Here is a 21,492-nt window from a genome sequence, read left to right as displayed (position 1 = left end):
GAACTAGGCTGCCTTTTTCTTATTATTCCTTCAAAAATCATAGCCCTAGTTAAACCCTTGGAAATGCAGGACTGTCCCAGGCTTTGGCATGGTGGTGCCCCCAAAGAGTTTGAAGCAGACTGAGTGGTCCATCCTCTGCTCTCTGCTTGAATCTGTTGTAAAAAACCTGCAAGGACACCTGTTTTCCTCTTTGTCTTGGGCAGCAGCTGTTGTCAGAGAGCAGACAACACAGGGAGGGAGTGGCTCGCCCTTCTCAGTCCCCCTGCTGTCCCTGTTTCTATGCCTTTCCTGCTCCTGAGTATGTTTTCTTCCCTGCCTTTATTTATTTTTTTTCTGTTTCATTTGGATGCCCTGTGGACTTGTTCATCTTGCAGATCACCTTGCTCTGTTTCCTTGATCTAATGCTTACCCATTGTAAACACTTTTATTTGGGAAGTGGACTGGATTCTCATTTCTAGATTTCCAGTCCATTTTATTTTGTAATCAGAGAATCTGTAGCTACCAGTGGTCAGTGTAGCTTCCCTTCTGTCATCCACAAAAGGGTTAACCTTTGGAAGGGTATGCAGCCCTCACTGGCTCCCAGGCTGCCAGGCTGCAGGGCTGACCATATTAGGAGTGTGTGAAGTGAAGGCTGGCTCCTGGTATAGCAGCAGGAGCTCTCCTGTCAGTCTGAATTGCAGGAGCTATATTTAGTAACAGGCACTAGGGAATAGCAGCTTCCACGTGGGAGTGGGTTGCTGGAATGCAGATGTGTAGTGAATCTCTCTACTCCAATCCCTGTGGAAGGTTATAGCTAAAGTCTTAGGACAGCAGAGCTCCCCTTCCCCACCTCCTCCAAATTGTCTGGATGGCATTCTTTGCAAGTCTAGGAAGGATAATTTAGTCCCTTTAATTTCTTTTTTCTTTTTAATATGGAGGAAAGAAACTGCAATTGTTGAATGAATCGTCACCCAAAATGCCATAAACAGTGATCTTTCTCTCTGAATTCAGTCCTCACCTCATTTCCCATGTCTTGTTAACTAACCACTAACATGATGAATGGAATACTTTTATTAACATGAGTTAATAACATGAGTTCTCTACTTAGAAAATTTAAAATAAATAAATAAATTCCCATTTGTTTTGCAGGATATGTATCCTTGGTATTAGAAGGATTTTATTTCAGGTTATGGAGGTCCTTGGGTCTAGAAATCGGTCTCTATAAAATACAATTATACAAGCAGAACCTAATCATATATGAATTGATTTTGTTCATACAAATTTATACAAATTCTATGAAAGTAAAAAGGAAAAATACCAATAAAATTGTTAACACGCTTGATGATGTGAAAGAAATGCCTCTTTAATGGACTCGTGGTAGCTCTTTTTTAAGAGAAATTTACTTATTCAGCCAGGCATGGTGGTGTATGCCTGTAATTCCAGTGGCTCAGGAGGCTGAGGCAGGAGAATGGCAATTTCAAAGCCAACCTCAGCAATTTAGTGAGGCCCTAATTAACATGGTAAGAACTGTCTCAAAATAAAAAGTGTTGGGGATGTGGCTCAGTGGTTAAGCACCCCTGGGTTCATAAAAATGTTATTTATCCAGAAGCCACTTCTGTGTCTTTGCATTTCCCTTCTCCCTCTTCCTCCCTCTTTCCCTATATTTGCCATTCAGTTGACTGAGGGTTTTGTTTAAATGAATCAATTGTGGTCATTTCTAATTCTGAGACTTGTAAAATAAATATTTAGGTATGGATTCTCCTTGTTTCCTCATATTTACATCTGCTGCAAATTCACCTAATTTTCTCAGATTATTTGGTAGTGGTAGTAGAGTGGAGAATTCTAGTCAAAATATCAAATAGGCCTGAAGCTTTGGTTGGAAAATTCATTTGAATAAAAACTAAAAGCATCATGTGTTTAAGCACCATCCACTACAGCTGGAACACTTTTACTTGAGTCCTCCAGCTAGAAGGAAATGATTGGGCTATTTAGATGGCTTTGGTTAAAACTAACAAATTGTAGTATCACCCAATATGTGTGATTATATGAGGATCCTTGGAGAAAGCAATCCGACAGGGTCAGCACACTCTCTTGTGTGCAGTGATAACCTGGTCGTTATTGTTCAGCACAAGTATCACAGCAGATTTAAGACCTGAATCATGGTGCACCTGCCTAGCAAGTACAAGGCCTTGGGCTCTATTCCCAGTGCCACAAAGAAAAAAAAAAATGCATGTTATAGCCAGAGTTGAGGAATAGGGTAAACCATGACACTTCAAGACAGACTAGAGGGAGCTGGGAATGGGGAAGATATTGAACATGGAAACAGATTCGAGGAGAAGGGAAGGCTGAGTCTGGGTACAGACAGCTGGGAAGGAAAGCTGGCAAAGAAGCTGGAGTCAAGAGGAGACCCCACCAGAGATGGCAGTGCCCACTGAGGCAGGCAGGTGGAGCATGGTGACTGGGAACTTTCACGCAGTAGTGTTTAAAGATGCAGGCAGATGGTGAAGAGGAGTGAGATTTGCTAACCAGTGCCAGTCTCCTACCTTTGGAAGAGCAGACCTCTTGGGGAGGTAGTATGGATGGGAAGGAAGAGAAGGCAACGCAGAGATGCATTTGCTGAGCAAATACAATGCTTATAATCTCAAGATAAGGGTTCAGACACAGACACATCAGCAAGAATCTAACTTGCAGATAATTAGGATTCACAAGACTGATCATGGTAACTTAACGAATGTTTGTCACCCTTTATGTGCCAAGCACTGAAAACATTGACTTAAGCATATATTGCATCCACTGTCTCATGTAATATTTACAGTAAATACAGTAATCTTATGAAGTCAATTATCTTATATTTATCATTAAGCATATGCAGTAATGCAGGGAAAAAGAGGTAACTGAGGTGCCACTTGACTAATGAATGGTGGCACCAAGTTTCAATTCCAGGTCTCTAACTTAACTACTTCACTATACTAGCTTCCCGAATCTTAAAAATCTATAGATCTATAGATCTTGAAATAGTTTGGGGTTTGCTCTTAGGGAAAGTGTAAAAAGTGTCTTTCTAAATCTGTTGTTTTTTCCTACAATAAGTTGGGTCTGATGCTGTTATTTATCAAACATAAGTGCTTTTCAAATGCAAGGCATTGTGCTAAGTTCTAGGCCTCCAGGGATAAATTGGACACAGTCCTTCAGGAACACTGTGATAGACAGACACAGAAATCACAACATAATGTGGCAAGAGCTCCTAAAGCCCAATATGAGGTTCTGGTGGAAAAATTAAGGATGGAGGGAATCAAAGAAAACATGAAGAGGTGATATTTTGGAGTCCAATAACAATTCCCCAGGTGGACAAGACAGTGAAGGGTGTTATAGATGGAAGAGGAGAATTTCTTAGAAGTATGAATTGTGGGAGAATCTATAGGTAGTGTAATATAACTGGAGCGGTAAGAAAGGAACCCGGGAGAATAACTAAAGAGACATTATAAAAAGCTTCCTAGCCAGAGTAAGGGGGTTAGGAACCACTGAGCTCTGGGTTAGAACTCCTAGAATCTCCTTGTACTAAAGTCAGGATTGATGATTCTGTGACCGTTCCCAGAAGTGATAGGTCAGGGCAAGGAGAGATTCCCCAACAAGTACCCAGCAGATCCTGATAAGATCCAGATAGATAGGATTCCAGTCAAAGAATCTGCAAGGTCACAGCTGTCTTGGAATAAATCGAGAAGCCATCCTCCTACTTTGCCTTTAATACTCTTAGCTGTTAGTCTGAGCTTCTGATGAAAATATGTCTCAGTACTCACTTGGATTTTCAATTTCCTTTTTAACCTGTAAGAAACTGATTAAATTAAGCTCTATTGACATCCAGGCTCTTAAAATAGAAACTCATTTAAAACGATCAGCAGTCAGAATAACACATAAGGTCACCCTCTGGTTCTACTTTCTGCTACCCTTCCTTGGATCTAGAGATAGGGTATTCTCATAATTGGAGACCAATAGACTTGTGGGTCCCCCTTAGGATACCCCTCTTTAGCTTTTCAGTAGCCACTTGCTGAAGAAAATCACAGAACCAGATTGACTATTTTAATTTTAAAACAGTGGTTTTAACTTGACATCCTGGGTAACAAACCTCAAATGGGCATTTAATGATGTTGGCCAGGAATCATGCTGTGCTACCAGAGTTAAGTACAATTGCCTATCCTGTGAAGAGAGTTATTTCATACTGTCTCCTCTCTCCTTCAATTTCCTACACCTCCCCTCTTCTTTTCTACTAATGACCTCATCTTATTATCATTAACAAAATAGGATCCAGTTATCCCAGGACTGGGTATGTATCCAAAGGAAATGAAATCAGTATGTCAAAGAGCTCCCATGTTGTTTACAGCATTATTTACAGCAGCCAACATATGGAGTCCATCTAAGTTTCCATCACTGGATAAATGGATAAAGAAAATGTGGAATGTAGACACAATGGAGCACTATTCAGCCATAAAAAAATAAGGAAATCCTGTCCTTTGTGACAACTGGTTGAACCTGGAGACATTATGTTAAGTGAAATAAGCCAGAGAAAAGAGATGTCACATGATCTCATAAGTGGAGTGAAAAAAGTTGAACTCACAAAAATAGAGCAGAATAGTGTTTACAAAGGCTAGGTATTGGGGGCTTGGGGAGATGTTTGCCAAAGGGCCAAGAAAATCAGCTAGGAGGAACAAATTCAAGAGATCTATTATGCATCAGGGTGAACATGGTTAATAACAATGTATTATATTTTTAAAAATTGCTAAGAAAGTGGATTTTATGTACTATCCTGAGAAAAATTATATTTGACACAATGAATATGTTAAATAGTTTGATTTAACCATTCCACACTGTATGCACATTCAAAACAACATTTTGTACACAATAATTACATATAATTTTTTCATTTATCAATCTAAAAAAAATAGAAAAATAGAAGCTCAGAGCAGAAGATCTTCCCACTGATATTCCATACAAATCTACTCAAACCTGTGCCTCTAGTAAGCCAACTGATTTTTGCACTTGTTCTGTGTTCTATGTTCTGTCATCTTATCAGGGCTCCAAGACCTTCCATGACCCTCTCTTCTGCATCACCAGGTTACTCCTTTCTATGCATCTCTCAATCCATGTTTCCCACCTTTAAGAGAGGAGTTTACATCTCTAATCTCATGCTTCCCTTCAAATGTTGAGTCATTTGGGAGCTGTGTTTTTCAGTAAGATTTCTGGAACCAGTTCTTTTTCAAGTCATCTCAACTCAACATCTGTCTCTATTACTTTATAGAAAGCTTCTCTTAGACCTATTCTGCTCCTGTATTAGAAAGAAAAACACACAAACATACTGATTGACTTTAAATTTGTGATCAGTAACTACGAATGGGTTCTAAATACTTCCCAGGAGTTATATTGCATGTTCCTAGTTCATCTGCCCTCCCTGTCTCCCAAGTGCTTTCTACTTTTCATCTGTCCTTGGATCAGCACCATCCTGTTATTACTCTAGCTGATTATTTCACTTCCTGCTTTACTTTTCAGTCTTATAGAATATAAAACAATGTTAAGAGACTCTACAGGTACACACATCTGAATGGTTTCCTTACCTGAATCTGTGTCCAATCTTCTGTTCTGTTAACCCAGGTGTCCATGTTCTGGCTAAGGTCAATCTCTTTATTTGTACCCTAGATCATATCTTCTGCTGCCTACTCATTGGCACTGTCTCAGCAATTCTTCTCTATTCTCTCTCATCAGCAAGTTTTCCCCTGTATTAGATTATTCCCAGCATTCTATAAATACAGATCACTTCTATCAAAAATAACAGTAATATAGCAATAATGAAAAAAAAAATCAGTGTTTTGACTTTACTTTTCCTCTGGTGACCAATTCATTTCTATCTTCCTTTCTGTATCAAATTTCTTTGAAAAAGTAGGATATATTTGATGTCTCCAATTTTGTTCTTTGCATTCCCTCTTGAATTCACCCAGGTCAGGCATTGCCCCAGCCACTCCAAGAAAAATGACGTTCACAAAGTCATTGAATGGCTTTGGAGTTGTTAAATCCAAACAATGCTCTTACTTGACATCACTTGAACATTTAATCTCCCTGAAACACTTGCTTCACTTGGCAACCAAGACCTCACACTTGCCAGTTTTCCACCTTCCTCTCTGGGGGAAACTCCTTTTCTGACTTTTTATTCCCCCAACTTTAGATCCTGGAGAGGTCCTAAGAATTGCATATGAAACTTACCCCAGTCTTTCTACACTTGGGTCTTGGTAGGCTCATTTCACATCTGTATCTCCAACCCAGGCCTTCCACTAATTTTAGAGGAATGTTTCCTGTTGCTTTTTTGGTTTTGACACTTGGATGCCTCACAGGCATCTATTGAAATATATATGGAGTAGGTTTAAAAATGGCCACAGAGCTTTCCTTTTTTTTTTTGTCTTTTGGTTTTAAATTCCAAATGATTTGCTCTGATTGCTTCCAAAGGCCAAAACCCTCAGAGTCATTCTTGACTTCCTGTCATCTTCTCTGCCCTACATCCAGTTCATTAGCACATCGTCTTGGCTCTGCCTTCAATTTTCAGAGTCCATCCACTCTTAGCAACTTACTATTACAATCCTGGCCAAGCCATCATCAGCTATTGCCTAGATGATTGTAATAACTTCCTCACTGGTCTCTCTCCTTTTGTTCTTGTCTCCCTATAGTCTGTAGTTAACATAGCAGCTCGAGTGAGCCACTTAAAATCTAAGTCAAAACCTGTAAATCTGCTGCTCAAAAACTTCCCATTGCTCTATCTCACTCAGGATAAAAGTCAAAGTTCACCTCCCCCTGCAAGACCCTACCTGTTCTGCCCATTCTCTCTCCATCCTCTGTCCTCTCTTCTTACTTCCTGCACTCTGACCATTACAACATCCTGACTGTTCTTTCACATGCCAGGCACATTCTTGCTGTGGGATTTTTTCAATTACTTTTCTCTCTGTCTGGAAAGCTTTTCCCTGGATATCTGCATGGCTCATCTCTCACTTGAGGGTTTTACTGAAATGTCATCTTTCTGTTTAGGTCTTCTCTGAGCAGCCTCTCTAAAATCATGCTCTGCCTCCCTGTACACACACTTCCTTTCTCCTTGCTCAACTTTATCTTTTATTTATATGCCACCATTTTATACATTGTTTATTTTATTTACTTATCTTATGATTTGCCTCCCTTACTGAAATATAAACTCCATGGGGCAGGAATTTTTGTATTATTTCATTTACTATAATATTGTCAATGCCTAGAACAGAGCCTGGCACCAAATAGATGTGAATGAACCCTACTAAATACTGTTAATAGGATAAATAAGATCTGTGGCTGATTGTGTGAGCAGAAAGAAATCTGGATTAAATCAGCAACTAATTCATTTCCCCAGATCTTCATTTATTATCTGTAAGATGCTAGAAAAATTAACATCTCTTTGTCTAATTTTCTCTTACTATAGATTGGAAACCCCAAAGTGTCTACCCTCTTTTATTAGGACAAAACGTTAATATGTTAATATTTATAATAATGCCTGGGACAACAGAAAGTGCTCAGTAAATGTTTTTCATCATTACTCTTACTATGTTATTATTATTATTACTGTTGTCATCATCAAAGTACTTGTTCTTCTGCTTCAATGATATTGCATGTTTGTGGTTTCTTCCTACTACTGTGGCAACTCTTCTCTCTTCGCTGTTTTTCCTCCTTTATCAGACCTCTGGAAACTAGAGGGGGCCCCAGAGCTCAGTGCTGGGCTCTCTTTTTTTAATGCACATTCTCTCTGGATGACTTCAACCAGTCCTTGAACATCTAACACCATTTAGCTTTCACATCTATATCTCCAACCCAGGGCTTCCACTAATTTCAGAGGAATGTTTCCTATTGTTTTTTGGTTTTGCCACTTGGATGCCTCACAGGCATCTATTGAAATATATATGTAGTAGATTTTAAAATAGCCACAGATCTTTCCATATTTTTTTTTCTGTCTTTCCATTAAGTGTCAACTGGACTTAGTGACTTGCTTCTAAAGAGTTGAATACCGGAAGTTATAATGTGTGACTTCCTCTCCCTTTTGGATCCTTCATTCTGGGGGACCTGCCACCATGTCAAACAACCTGACAGACAGTTTCATGTGTGTGCCTCCTGCTTATGGCTAGTGAGAAACTGAGACCATGAGAGAGTAAGTGGATCCTCCTTTCCCAGTCGAGCCTTCAGATGACTGCAGGAGGCAACCTAAGATAGTCCTTGAACTAGAGTCAATCAACCAACTGCTTCAAAATATCTCCCTTACAGAAATTGCTATCATACATACTTACTGTTTTAAGTTGCTAGGTCTTATGGTAATTTCTCATGCATTAATATATCCAACAATAATTGTGGACTCGTCTACTTCTAGTGTTAGTTCTATTGATTTTTTTGATTCTGCATTTTTAAAAATCTTTTTGTTGTTGTTGCAGAAGAACTCAATACCTTTATTTTATTTATTTATTTTTATGTGGTGCTGAGAATTGAACCTAGTGCCTCACACATGCTAGGCAAGTGCTCCACTAATGAGCCACAACCCCACCCCTGATTTTGCATTTTTTGATGTCTTCATTTCATCTGATTTCTGCTAACAGTGTCTTTTAGAAGCATGTCACGGTGTATTCTACCATAGGTCCCTTTGAATTTTCTAGTTCCAGAATGCTCCACTTCTGGCTGTTCATGTAACTTTTTCTTCTCTGTCAGGGTCAGTTCAATTGTTGCCTTCCCTGACCATTGTATAAAATAGACATCTGCCCCTTCCTATCTACTTTTTATCCCATTTCTCTGCCGGTGTTCTTCATGGCATTGATCACAATCTGTAACTGTATTGTTACCTCATTTACTTGTTTCTGATATTGTTTCCCTTTCACTATCAGGTATTTCCATAAAAGCAGGGGACCCAATTATTTTAGTAACTTTCCCATCTCTGTGGATTGGTAAAGTCCTTGTCATATAAAATAAGCTTCATATATTATTGTTGAGTGAGAGAATGGTGCAGAACAAAGTGGATGAGATGAAATTATCCAAGTCATCAAGGGATACATGTAGCTATTTGACTGTGGAATGCAGCAAAGAGTAGGGTTGAGTCCTGGCAGCTGGTATGACTCCACCTGGATGGCTTAGCACTGAAGCCTTTATTTTCTGACATATTTTATATAGCATTTAAAGGAATCTGTAGAAATCATCTAAGTGTAGTTTGAATATGTGTGTTTCTCAACATGATTACACATCTTCATTCAATGATAGAACAAGTCTCAACAAAGGCATCAGCCCAGATAAATAAGGACTCCAACTCAAAGGGATATAGAGATGAGTGAGTTTCCACTTAGAGGAAAATCTACAAATTTTGTATAAACAGGTTTTATTGAACAATCTGAACTTCTTGCTTAGGAAATCAGATTTCAAATATGTGCTCTTGTTTCTTAATCCCTTGTGTACATGCATATAGGCTGTCTAAAAACAAAGGTGTAAGTAGAGAATGTTAGACACTCTGTAAATTGACAAAAATGTCCTTACTTGATTTTCCAATGGAATCAGTGTGGCAGCTTGGTCTACGATCCAGGACTTACTCAATAAGAAAAACAGAGACTGGCTTTGGTAATTCTTTGGCTTATCTATAGATCGATGATACCAGGGGAAAGGAGGCTTATTTTTTCCAGCCTACAATATGGATCAATTGTCCTTCACTAAAGTATATTGATCTAATGAGAAAGAAATAGAAATTGATCCTGAATTCAACTTTACTGTGTATGAGTCTTTTGACAACCATGAAAAAATCAATTTACATGTAATTAAAAAGAATGATAAAAAATTAACATTAATGAAAATTGAAAAATAGAATCCTACTAACCAAGTTGCATTCTGGTATATTTTTTCCTACATAGGTTTGGTTTAACAAAGTTTTAAATTTCTGCTTAGAGGTAAAAGAAGAACTTTAGACTTCCTCTCTGAGTTATACAAAAGGATGTCTTAGACCCACTGATCTTCCCAGAACACAACTCCACCCATACCTCCAGGGAAAGGCCCTTTGTTTTAGATTCCAGGCCTTCCCTTCTGCCATTTCCTCCTGACCTCCAAGAGACAGCTTCTTCCTCTCCTGCAGGCCTTCTGCCACTCTTCTTCCTTTCTCTCACTTCCCTGGTCCCTTCCCCAGACAGACCCTCCCTTGAATAAACATGCACATCCAGAAGTATTATTGATTGGTTATACTTGTTGTGTGATGCCTAGGCATTTTTTCATTTTATCAGAGGATTAATTCCTTTTGCAATAAAAGTCCTTAAAGTAAAAATTGTGAAATTTCCTTCAGCAGCCCTTTCATGGATTAGCACATATCTGGACAGGGCGACTCTCCCCAAAAGTATGGCATGGAGGAAATATATTGGCTTTGGGGCAAGCAGGATTGGGTTAATCCTTAATTCTACCAATTACCAGTTAAGTGACCTATGTGCATTATTGAACTTCACTGACCCTCAGATAAAATGGAAATCGTAATAACTATTCTACAGGGATCATGTCTGCCCAGAAGATTAGGATAGACAACACATGGAGATTCCCCTGACATGGAGTGGGTATTCAGATCAAGCTCTCTCCTCCATATGCTATCAGAAATGGATCCATAACATTTCTTAGAACTCAAGGCAAGCCTTTTCTGGTTTCATAGAACTCAGTAGGAAGGAGCTAGGTTGAAACTAGATTGATTTCTGCAGTAGGGAAGGGAGGTAGTAAATTTCTGGTGCTGTGGTTGATGAAGGATGTATTTTGAGAGGCAAATGTGATTCTGAGGCAACTATTAGCAATAGCAATTAAAGTTTGAAAAATAAACTATCAGCCATAAAAGAAAGTGGAGGAAGGTCCCATTGGGTGGCTAACACACAGTAATGAATAGTTACAGAAAAGCAAGCTCAGGAATCCTATCAAGAACATTTACTGAAAACCCTTCTGTGTGCTAGGCAAAAACCACTAAAGTGTATTCTCCCCAAAGACAACACTTACAGAATCATGGAAATAATGGAGAATAAGCTATGGAAGATATACAGAAACATCCTAAAATTTAATATTCCAGATAACTAAATGTTAGTACAGTAGAGTTTCGGTTATCTATTGCTGAGTAACAAACTATCCCAAACTTAATGGTGTAAAGCCAACAATCACAATATCCACTTCTTCTGGATCCAGCAGCTAGAGTTTAATGGCTATCACCTCACCTGAGAAGACTCCAATGGATGGCAAGATTGAACAAGTGAGGACAGAGAAATCTGGATTAAAATTATCATATATCCAACTCAAAATAGTTAAAAGGGAAAAATATTGAAAAGATATGAATATGTCTCACACAATTAAAATGTGTAACAATTGAATCACATAAACAATGACATGCAGTTGAGCATCAGGGAAACTACGTGGGAGCCCAGCTGAGCACTACAAGGATCCTCTTTATAAATTTCTCCTCCCCTCTTTTTTTTTCTATGTGTTTTCACTCCATCCACATAAACTACACCCTGTACAATAGCACCCAACATTTGTATGGTATAATTAAAATACATGAGGGCAAACTGATTGGGTCTGATGCCCACCTGTGGCTGAAGTGTGACTGAGAATCACATTTATGGAATGGAGGAAGTGGGAAGAAATACTTCCTGTAAGAATGGAGTTGAAAAAGCTGGGCCCAAAAGCAACTGATGCCCAGTTCACATACTGCACTTCCAAAAGGATTTATCATTCTCAGCAAGCCTGGGCTCCCTTCTGCTCTGGAGACTTATTAACAAGATGACTAGATGTCTTTATTTGTCTGGATAGTCCCTTTTTACACCTGTTGCCCTGGTACATTTATTAATAGCACCATTTTCACTTTCAAAAATGTCCTGATATGAAAGATAAATTATATGGGCATCTTATTTATTGGTGTTATAGATAAAATGGCCCAAGTACAGGGCTTTAAAGGGTGGTTAAAATGACAGATTGTCCTCCTTGAGGAGCACCTGAGTACTCAGAATATAATATGCACAGTCAATGTTGATACAAAAATCAAGTGTTATAAAAAGCTTTCCTCCCCAAATGTGTCTTTCACATTTTCCCCATTCTGTATAATATTATAGAGCATATCAGACTAATAGAATCATAGAATCTCAGGGCTAATGAGCCCCCTTCCAATTAGATGGTAAGCCTATGAGCACAGCTCTTGTGTCTGTTCTGTTTAGTGACTGCTGGAAGCCCATGGTGGACTAGTAGAAGGCATTCAATACACATTTGATGCTGTCTTCCATGCTTACTTTTCTTCAGCCACCTTAACTCATAGGGATATCTGATAGTACTTGAGCACCTCTACTCTTAGAGGCTCCATCTGCTTGATGGAGCAGCTTCTAAGCCCTGTGTTAGGAAGTTCTTTCCTGGATGGGGAATGTAGCTCAGTGGTATAGGCACTTGTCTAGCATGTGTGAGGTCCTGAGTTCAATACACACACACACACACACACACACACACACGCTGATATCTGACTCCCTGTGGTTTTGATCTGTGTCCTCGAGTCTCTGTTTCTGGGGCCAACTCTTCTTTCAAAATAGTCTTTTAGTCCTCTTTGGCCATGATGTCTTTTTCACATGGATATGGTTTCTAGGTCCTTTGCTATCATTTCTGGACACATTTGGTCTACTGAAGACCTCTAAGGCAGAGTTCAAGAATATGTTTTAACCATGATTTAAAAAAAGCAAAACTGACAATATCACAAGATTCAAGACAACTCAAGAAAAGTATGTTGCTATTAATATTGAGATTGCTCAGACTTATTAGTCATTTCATACTACTGACTTGGATGTAGTTTCTCGTTAATTATTTTTAATTAGGTGCAGCCTCAGTACTTGAAGTCTGCATGGAAAGAGAAGCAGTTTCGTTGTTGTTGTTGTTGTTTTGCATGTTTCTGCCAAGTTGTGTCTCCTCTATCACTTCTTATGCAATTAGTTTATTCAGTTGTCTTATTAGAGTGTTGCATTTATCCCTACTAAATGTCACAGAGTTGGAAACAATATGCCTTATAAGTCTTTAAATGTTTTTGCACCATAATTTTCATATCCAGAATCTTCTTTGACTTTTCCTTCTTGTTATTGTCCTCATATCTAATAGATAAAGAACACTCAAGAGAAAGTGACAGTCATTAGATAATGAACCAGAGTCTCTGAAAAATGATTTCACTGATCAGGTAGTCTGGCAGGTAAACAAGATGTTACAGGAGTGAATCTCTCTCTCTCTCTCTCTCTCTCTCTCTCTCTCTCTCTCTCTCTCTTTCTCTCTCACACACACAAAGAGTTTTGCAAAAATTGAGACTGTCACAGTGAATAAGTTGCCCTCTAAGACATTTCCTGATGTCTGGTAGGTGTAGACAGACAGGATAACCATCTGTCCAGGATGTTTTACTGGGAATTCCTGCTTTGGGTGGGGCTTATTCTGAAAGTATTTCCAGCTCATAGATTCCATGAATGAGACACATTTACTATTAATAGCCTGCATTGGAATGTTTTTATTTCATTGCTGAAAGGACATTAAATTACATTTTATTATATATATATATATATATATATATATATATATATATTACATTTGATTATATATATACATCTACATTATTATCTAATGTGACTTGTGGGTATATTATTTTTGGAAAATTTAAACCATTGTATGTTTCAGAAATTTTTTGTTTAAAGTGGAGATTAAGTTTCATCTTAAGAGAAAGTGAAGGCTGTTAAATAAACATTATTATCCATCAAAGTATTGATTAGTGCACAATAAAAGTTTATGAGTGTTCACTTGCTGATAAGCACACAACCATCTTGTTTCATATAGGATTTCTCATTTACCTCTACTCCCACCCATAAATTCATCTATCTATTCTTTCTGATAAAGATAAATTATGACACTTCTCTAATAATTGTATAATTAGCTTAGATAGTTTCAGCCATAAACCTAAATTTTCACCCCACTGTTTGCAAAACTACTTTGAGGCAATAAAAAAAAGGGAAATTACAGTATAAAAGTCCCATTCAGGAGAATGACAGTATATTATTTATGGTATGCTCTAATGCAGAACTCAAAACTTTTCCAGATGAGGATGCATTTGATTAAATTTAACTTTTGAGTTTCTTGTAGATTATTAGGATGATCCAGCTGTTGCAGAGACACAGTGATAGATCCCTGTGCTATCACTTAGGAAAGGGCTTTCACAAGATTTTAGACAGGTGATAAATGAAGCAAGTATAATATTTGAATTGAGGAAAGGCATAAATAACTCTTTCCAAATCATATCACTAGGGACAATACAGTAAAAGTATTTAGAGATTTACATATTTTTTTAATTTTTTAAAAATTAAGTGTATAGCTTTTCTGTCTAGAGAATGCTAATTAGCTCAACCTGAAAAATGATGGTTCACTTTGTTTAATTTGGATTAAATAGCATGTCTAATCTGCAATTTTTTCCTAATTGTATAGTCCCATTTTACACAACCAATTTGAATGCATCTCTAATCCAACTCTGAACTTTAGCATATGCTGTCTTCTACTTTCCCCAATGTAGTCTTGTTAGCACTCCAGCAGGACAATGAGAAATGGAATCTATCCATTGGGACCACTTTTATTCTTATGGAACCTCTATTGTGCAAAAGGGCTTTTCATAGGGTGATGTGATAAAGAATCCTAACAGATTTCTAGGATTTCTCAGTGGAAGTTTTACCTGTTATGATAATGACTAAGAATTCGTTGTCATTTCTTTGATCTTAGAAAAACAATTTATTTTCACAGAAGACCATGAAAATTTAAGGATTCATTGCAGAATAATTTTGGAGTTTTCTCTCTTTTTATTGACATTTGTACTAAGGCCACAGCTAATTAGTATCCTAAAATTCTCAGAAGAGGAAATTTTTTTTTTTTTTTGTACTCCATAGAAGTTGCTTGTAGTGTAGCAAGACAGTCTTGTTCGTGATAGTCTGTATTCTAGCTGTGGTTATGAAGCTTGTAGTTTCTGGTTGTAATTAAAATAACATACACTAAATAGCATTCATTAAATATGTTGCAAGCATGCAAGTCAGAAGCTACAAGTGACACTGATTTTTTTCTTTGTCCCAACAGCCAACAGTATATTAATGCAACATAATTACTGTAACTGTGCAATGTTGTACAATGGCATCTCCAACTATAGGGGCTGCTTTTGTCTCTGGGTAACAAAATTAAGGAGGTTAGCAGTGTTTCCTCTGGGCTTGGGTGTAGTATTTTGTGAAATGATTTTCAACGACAGACATATTAAAGAAATGCCAGAGAAAGGGAGGGGCTTGACATTCCACTGGAGAATAGCTCAACTGTGTATAAGGATTGTACATTAATGTGTCTGCAGTCTTTTCTCTGGAAAGCAGAAGGGGATTTGGTAAACTGCAGGGATGATTTAGCCTTGGTAGTGTCTTCTGTTCAGAGTGTGGCTAATTTGAAAGAAACCAGCTAAAATATTTCAGCCTCATATGGTTTCTTCTCTTTCTCTCTCTCCCTACCCCTTTCTTTGTAGTACTGGGAATTGAACTCAGGGTTACTCTACCACTGAGCTACACTCCCAGCCCTTTTTAAATTTTATGCTGAATGAGGGTCTCACCAAGTTGCCACGGCTGGCTTCAAAATTGTCATAAGCCTCCTGAGTAGGGAGTGTGGGCCACCATGCCAGCCTCTCGTGTGATTACTTAATGGGAATTTTCTTTCTAGCATAGAAAAAATTACAATTTGTATATTTAAGCTTTAGAGGGGGATGAACTACTAATGTTTCACTTATTATAAAAGTAAGATCTTTATATCTGGTTTAGAATCAGAAAACTTATAAAAAACAGATTATCTTGACCTTTTTATTGACTAGTTCTTTAGCTAACATTTCTGTGTAGGTTTTAAATAAGACATTACTTTCTGCAGATGACAATTTGCCCTTGTCCTGTCTGAAAGGCAGCCTGATTCAGCTACCAATTCACACATTTTCATAAGTGTGTTTGGTATTTTATATCCGCAAAGACATTTAAAAACAGGTATTTTTTCGTCCAGAGCTTTTAAAGGGCTCTTATTCTCACAGTGACCCAATTTGCAAAAAATAAAATTTTCCATAATTGAAGGAAAAAACAGGAAAAATACAAAGTGAAATCTCTTAAGCATGTACATAAAATCCCTGGTGCTATAGTTATAGGATCACTAGGTTTTTGGGTCTTGTGACACAATCGTGCCTATTTTAGACCATCCTGACAAAGCAAGTCAACGCTTTGGAGCCTGACCAAAGAATAAATGTACCTGATTTGCTTTAAAATCATTGCTTATAGTTTTAACTTCCTTATGATCTAAATTTTAAAGTTTGAGAAGCCCTTGTATCAGAAGACTCATGTTTTCTTAGGGCAGTTCCTTGGATTTGAGCTCTCAACATATGTGACGTGTGGATTAGGAATTCAAGAGCCTTAGATATTGGCAGTCGAACCACAGAAAGCAGAGGTCATATAAATGAGACTTCAGCAAAGTCATCCACAAAAATGATCACTGTCTGATTAAGTGAGCATGGGTAATGATGTCCAGGTTGAACTTAGCCACACATTAGCAACTCTGGTTCAACCCTATATAGAGAAATAATGAAAGCATTTCCAGCTTGATAAAATATTTCTAGTTTCGTAGAGCTCAAAAATTATTTCATTTTTGCCCTCGTATTGTAAAGCTGTATGATTTCTTTCTGTCAAAAACCCACTAGCGTTTTTTATTCTCAATGGATGGTGCATAATGAATGCTGATTGGATGACTTGGTGTAGAAAATAAATGCGTTCATTGGGGAGTGAGTGAGATTCATGTTCTAGTAAATATCTCATTTCCCCCTCTGCGTATTTCTTGGCAGAGTTCAGTAATCCATTCCATCTGTTTCTAAAAGCAGTTGAAGATTTATTCTTTTATTTTACCCTCACAATAACCCTAAAAGTTAGGTAGGGCAGGTCTTTATCTATCAGTAAACAGTTAACAAAAAACTAGGCCAAGATGAGCTTGTAGGCTTATCATCTTAATCTTGGAGCTTCTTTGACCAGGAGTTATGCATGTGTCCGAGCAGAGCAGTGAAAGTGCAGGGAAAAGTGAATGTGGTGTGCTGCTGGCTTTGAGAGGTCATCTCCAATGAAAGCAGGGCTTCCCAGCTGGGCGCTAGTGACAATGAGGGCTATGCAGCTGTTGTGAGAGCCTGCACTCTGCTTTATAACATGTCTGGTGTCATTACTAGTCTCTATCCACTAGACACCAGTAGCACTCTCCCCTCCCTCTGTCACAGCATTCAAAACATTCTCCAGACATTGCTACTTGAGCCCTTGGGGGCAAACTGCCCTTCCCCCATCAAGAATCACCAAGTGAAAGGGAACAGAAATGGATTAGAATTATTCAGTACACACAGAAACAGCCAGAGTGAAGCCTCATAATTTGGCCACTCATTTTGTTCAGTAAAAATTATTTAGCTCTTATTGCATGCATAAGATATCATAAGGTACTAAAGGATGTATTAAGATAAGCAGGACATGACACATCTTGGAAGAATTTATAGACAGGGGAAAAAAAGAAAGAGGCCATATGGATACTCATGCAGATGTTGACTGAATTCCTCCTGTATAACTGGGCTAGTTATGCTCCACACTCTGATGAGAACCAAGGGGGATAAGGCACAAACCTATAAAGATATTTCCTATGCATAAGGGATTTTCCAGCTGGTTGGGGGGTAAGCAGGGATGGGAGGAAATAACTAAAAAAAGAAAGACTGAAAAAAAAGGAATGTGGTTGCTTTGATAAGGTATGATGAAATGTAATTCTGGAAATTAGGGCAAAAGGAATTTTCAAAAGCAGGGCTACATAAGTAGAAGAAAGATTCAGGCATAAGGAAATAGAAGCAGGCTGTTGGGGGAGAAAATCTAGATCATAGGAGCAAAGACTTGGGGGTACTCATTAAATACTTAGAATTTTCTTAAATTTACTATATATTTCTACAACACTTTATTTTACTGCATTTTTCCTGACTCTTAATCTACTGTTCAGCATCATGATTTTCCCTCCTCTACTGACCTTGATGTTTAAAACATTTTTCTCTTCTCTTATTTTTTTCTGCATTACAAAAGGAACATCAAAAAGTTAGAAATCATAGGTACTCAAATGACAATCATAAGTTTTGCACAATCCTCCCACTTAAAGACAAACTCTCTTTAGGATTAAACTGTTTGTGACCTGTTATTTTTCATTATGAACATTCTTTTCCATCTCAATAAATTCATATCTGCAGCATCTTTTAGTGATTTTGCTTAATATTTGTGACACATAGGTGTACCAATATTTATTAATAATTCTCCTGTTACCGGCCTTTCATGTTGTTTTAAATTTTTCTTTATATGAAGAAGGGCTGGTATAGTTTTTCTACATTTTCCTTAATTACTTCCTTAGAATAATTTCTCAGCAGTTTCCAGCACTTTCACCCTTAAGGATTCCTTTGACTATTATTCCCTCTAGGGTCCCCTGTTTTGAACAATACCTTCTGCCAAACCACATTTTGGATGGATAAAAAATTTATTTTAGCATTTTTATATTGAAAACTTAGGTAATTGCTAATCAAAACTTTGGATCAGCAAGAGATATAAAACAGAATGTTTACTACATCAAGATGATATAATTCTAGCCTAAAGCAAAGAGACCCTTTATGTAAAATAGCCTCTCCAGCTTTATCTCAGGGACCCACATTCTTTCTGTGAGATCTTCTGAAACACTGGAATCTGCTTACAGATGCTGTTTTACCACTTTTGCAATTGCTTCATGTTAGGACTCCAGGGAAAAGATACTTGAAGCCAGTGAGTAGCTTTCTGCTTCAAAAGAGAAATATAGGCATGATGTTTTAATATATCAAATATTTACTCTGTTTTTTTGTGTCCTGATGGTATATTTCACATAATTGCTTTTTATTCAAAACCACCTTGTGCTAGGAATACATTGATGGAGAACGAGTTTTTAATCTGATTTGTTAAAAAAAAAAAAAGTAGCCAAAGTATCATTTCCAATAGTCTCTGAGCAAGAGTAGCCAAACATGGGGAGGTCTGAAGTCATCCAAAAATGTGTGTTGGTGGATACAACCTGCTCTGTCGCTTGCCAATGAGTGGCAGCTGCAGGCTGATCTATGGAGAAGCTGAGAGCCTTGCTCATTTCCAAAACTGAATTCACTTTGGTCATTGCTGCTTATCAGTTACAATGCTTTGTTTAATGGTATCATGTCCAGAATAGCTCTTTGGAATCAAACACCAAGGAAAGAACTTCAGTGCTTACTTGGACTTTCTAAATTTAGTTCATCTTCTGAACAGTTTGCTGCCAGTAGGTGAAATGGTTTGGCTCCTGGAAGGTTTGGGTTACAAAATTTTAAGGCTGGCTCCTCCTTGCAACATTTTGAATTCAGATTGTGCATCATAGAGGCTGTACATATGCATGATGCTGCCGGTGGAATGGTTCCCAGTTCTGTGCCAGCAATAAATTTCAAGCCAGATATGTTCAGTGTGGGTCTTCTATATGGTAGTGAGTCAGACTCTGCTGTGGTAGAGTCACTGTTGAGCAGTCTGAACTGGAGTTTTGCCACCATGTCTGATGACACAGAGGATCTGCCATGCTGAGGACATTTCAAATTTAAGATGAAGATATTAACTTGTTAACATTTTGGGAAACGTTTAAAATTGCATTGTAATCTTGCTGTTTCTTAGAGAGTAAAATTCAGCAGAGTGGGCTGATAACAGTTGAAGGGATTTCAGTGGAACAACTTCATGTAGGCAGCACAGTCACCAGAAAAGCAGAATTACTGCAAAGACTCTGGCATTGGCCACAGAGTGCAACAACATGGTATAGAATTGCTTAGAGAAAATAACTGAGGAAGGAGCGATTCAGGGAGTGCTTAGGCATTAGCTTTCAGATTTCTGCCTGTACTTTCTGGGGTCCTTTGGAGCAAGCACCTTCCTCAGTCAGGGAGACTTTCTGCTTTCAACTGACTTCCTTATTGGGTATCTATAACATTTTGTTTGATTCCCAAATAAGTAAATAAATAAAGTCATTGAAAAAAAATTAACACCATCTACAACAAAGCATTTAAAACCACCAATATGAAATAGCAGATAAGTATACAGAGGAAGAAACTGAGGCCCAAGTATTATAAAAAATCCACACAAGTTCAAAAACCGTAAGTTTGAGAACCATAATTAGAACTAGAATTCAGACCACACCTGTTACCCACTGCTCTTTCTGCCACCCTCACCCCACCCTGCTCCCTCTCTCCTTTCCCTCCTCTGTATTCTCTTCCTCCCCACCCTTCCTTCAGCTCCTTGACCCAATCCCTGTCACCCTTCTCCTTTTACTTCTTTTTGGAGACCTCTCCATCCTTAGCCATATTCTCCTCATCTTCCATTTCTGTTTCTTCCTTCTCTCTCTCTCTCATTATTCCTTCTGCCTTCTCCTTCTTTGTTTTCTATTTATTTTCTCTTTTTAATTATTAAGAAAAGCAGAAACAATTAGTAAATTGTGTGATATTTTGATAAACAAAGATTTGGCCATTTGTGCCAGTTCATCTTGATTTCAACGGAGGGTTGAATATAAGGATATTTTGAATTCAGACTCTCATATTGCTTTTTCATTGACTCATTTTAGGTAAGAAGATTTTCTTATAATAAAACTTGAATGACTGGGCTGGGGTTGTGGCTCAGCGGTAGAGCACTTGCCTCATATGTGTGAGGCACTGAGTTCAATTCTCAGCACCATATATAAATAGATGAATAAAATAAAGGTTTATCAACAAATTTTAAAAAATTAAACTTGATTGACTTTTAACACATTTTCATATGCATGCACACACGTACACACACACACACACCTACTTCCCTAGTTTTGTAAGACTTAGGGAGATTGACAGCTCACAGTCCCTAATATGATTTCATCTAAAGGGTGTTACCTAGAGATTTGAACAAATGTAATCTGAAAAGACAATGACCTTGCTAATGATGAGTGATCAAGAGAAAATGACAAGGTAGAGCTGTTGAAAGCAATACTAAACACTTTACTGGGCCTAAGCCAAGTGGAACCATTAAGAAATAGTTCCCATGGCATTTCTGGCCTGAACTGAAACAGTTATATAAGTCATGGGAAAATGCCTCTTCTCATGCAATGCCCTGGCTGAGTTCACATTATCAGAGGCTGTGATTCCCAAATCTGGGAGGGCCAGGGTGTTTTTAGCATGGTTTCTGAATAAACAGCCCTACCTTCCTTTGAACTGAGATTCTAGGAGATGATGGCCTCCTCTAGGTGACCACTTCCTCTCCTTTTTCTTCCCTCTTCTGATCTGGAAAATCTCATTCTCTAGTTGTTGCTCTTTTCTCTCTCCTTGTCTTTTCCTTTTTACCAATGACCACAATTAGGGACTGAAGAATACCCCTCCCCCAT

This window comes from Marmota flaviventris, chromosome 3, assembly GCF_047511675.1.
Source record: "Marmota flaviventris isolate mMarFla1 chromosome 3, mMarFla1.hap1, whole genome shotgun sequence".
NCBI classification, from domain to species: domain Eukaryota; kingdom Metazoa; phylum Chordata; class Mammalia; order Rodentia; family Sciuridae; genus Marmota; species Marmota flaviventris.
The sequence above is the reverse complement of the archived record's forward strand: the minus strand, read 5'-3'. Positions refer to the sequence as shown.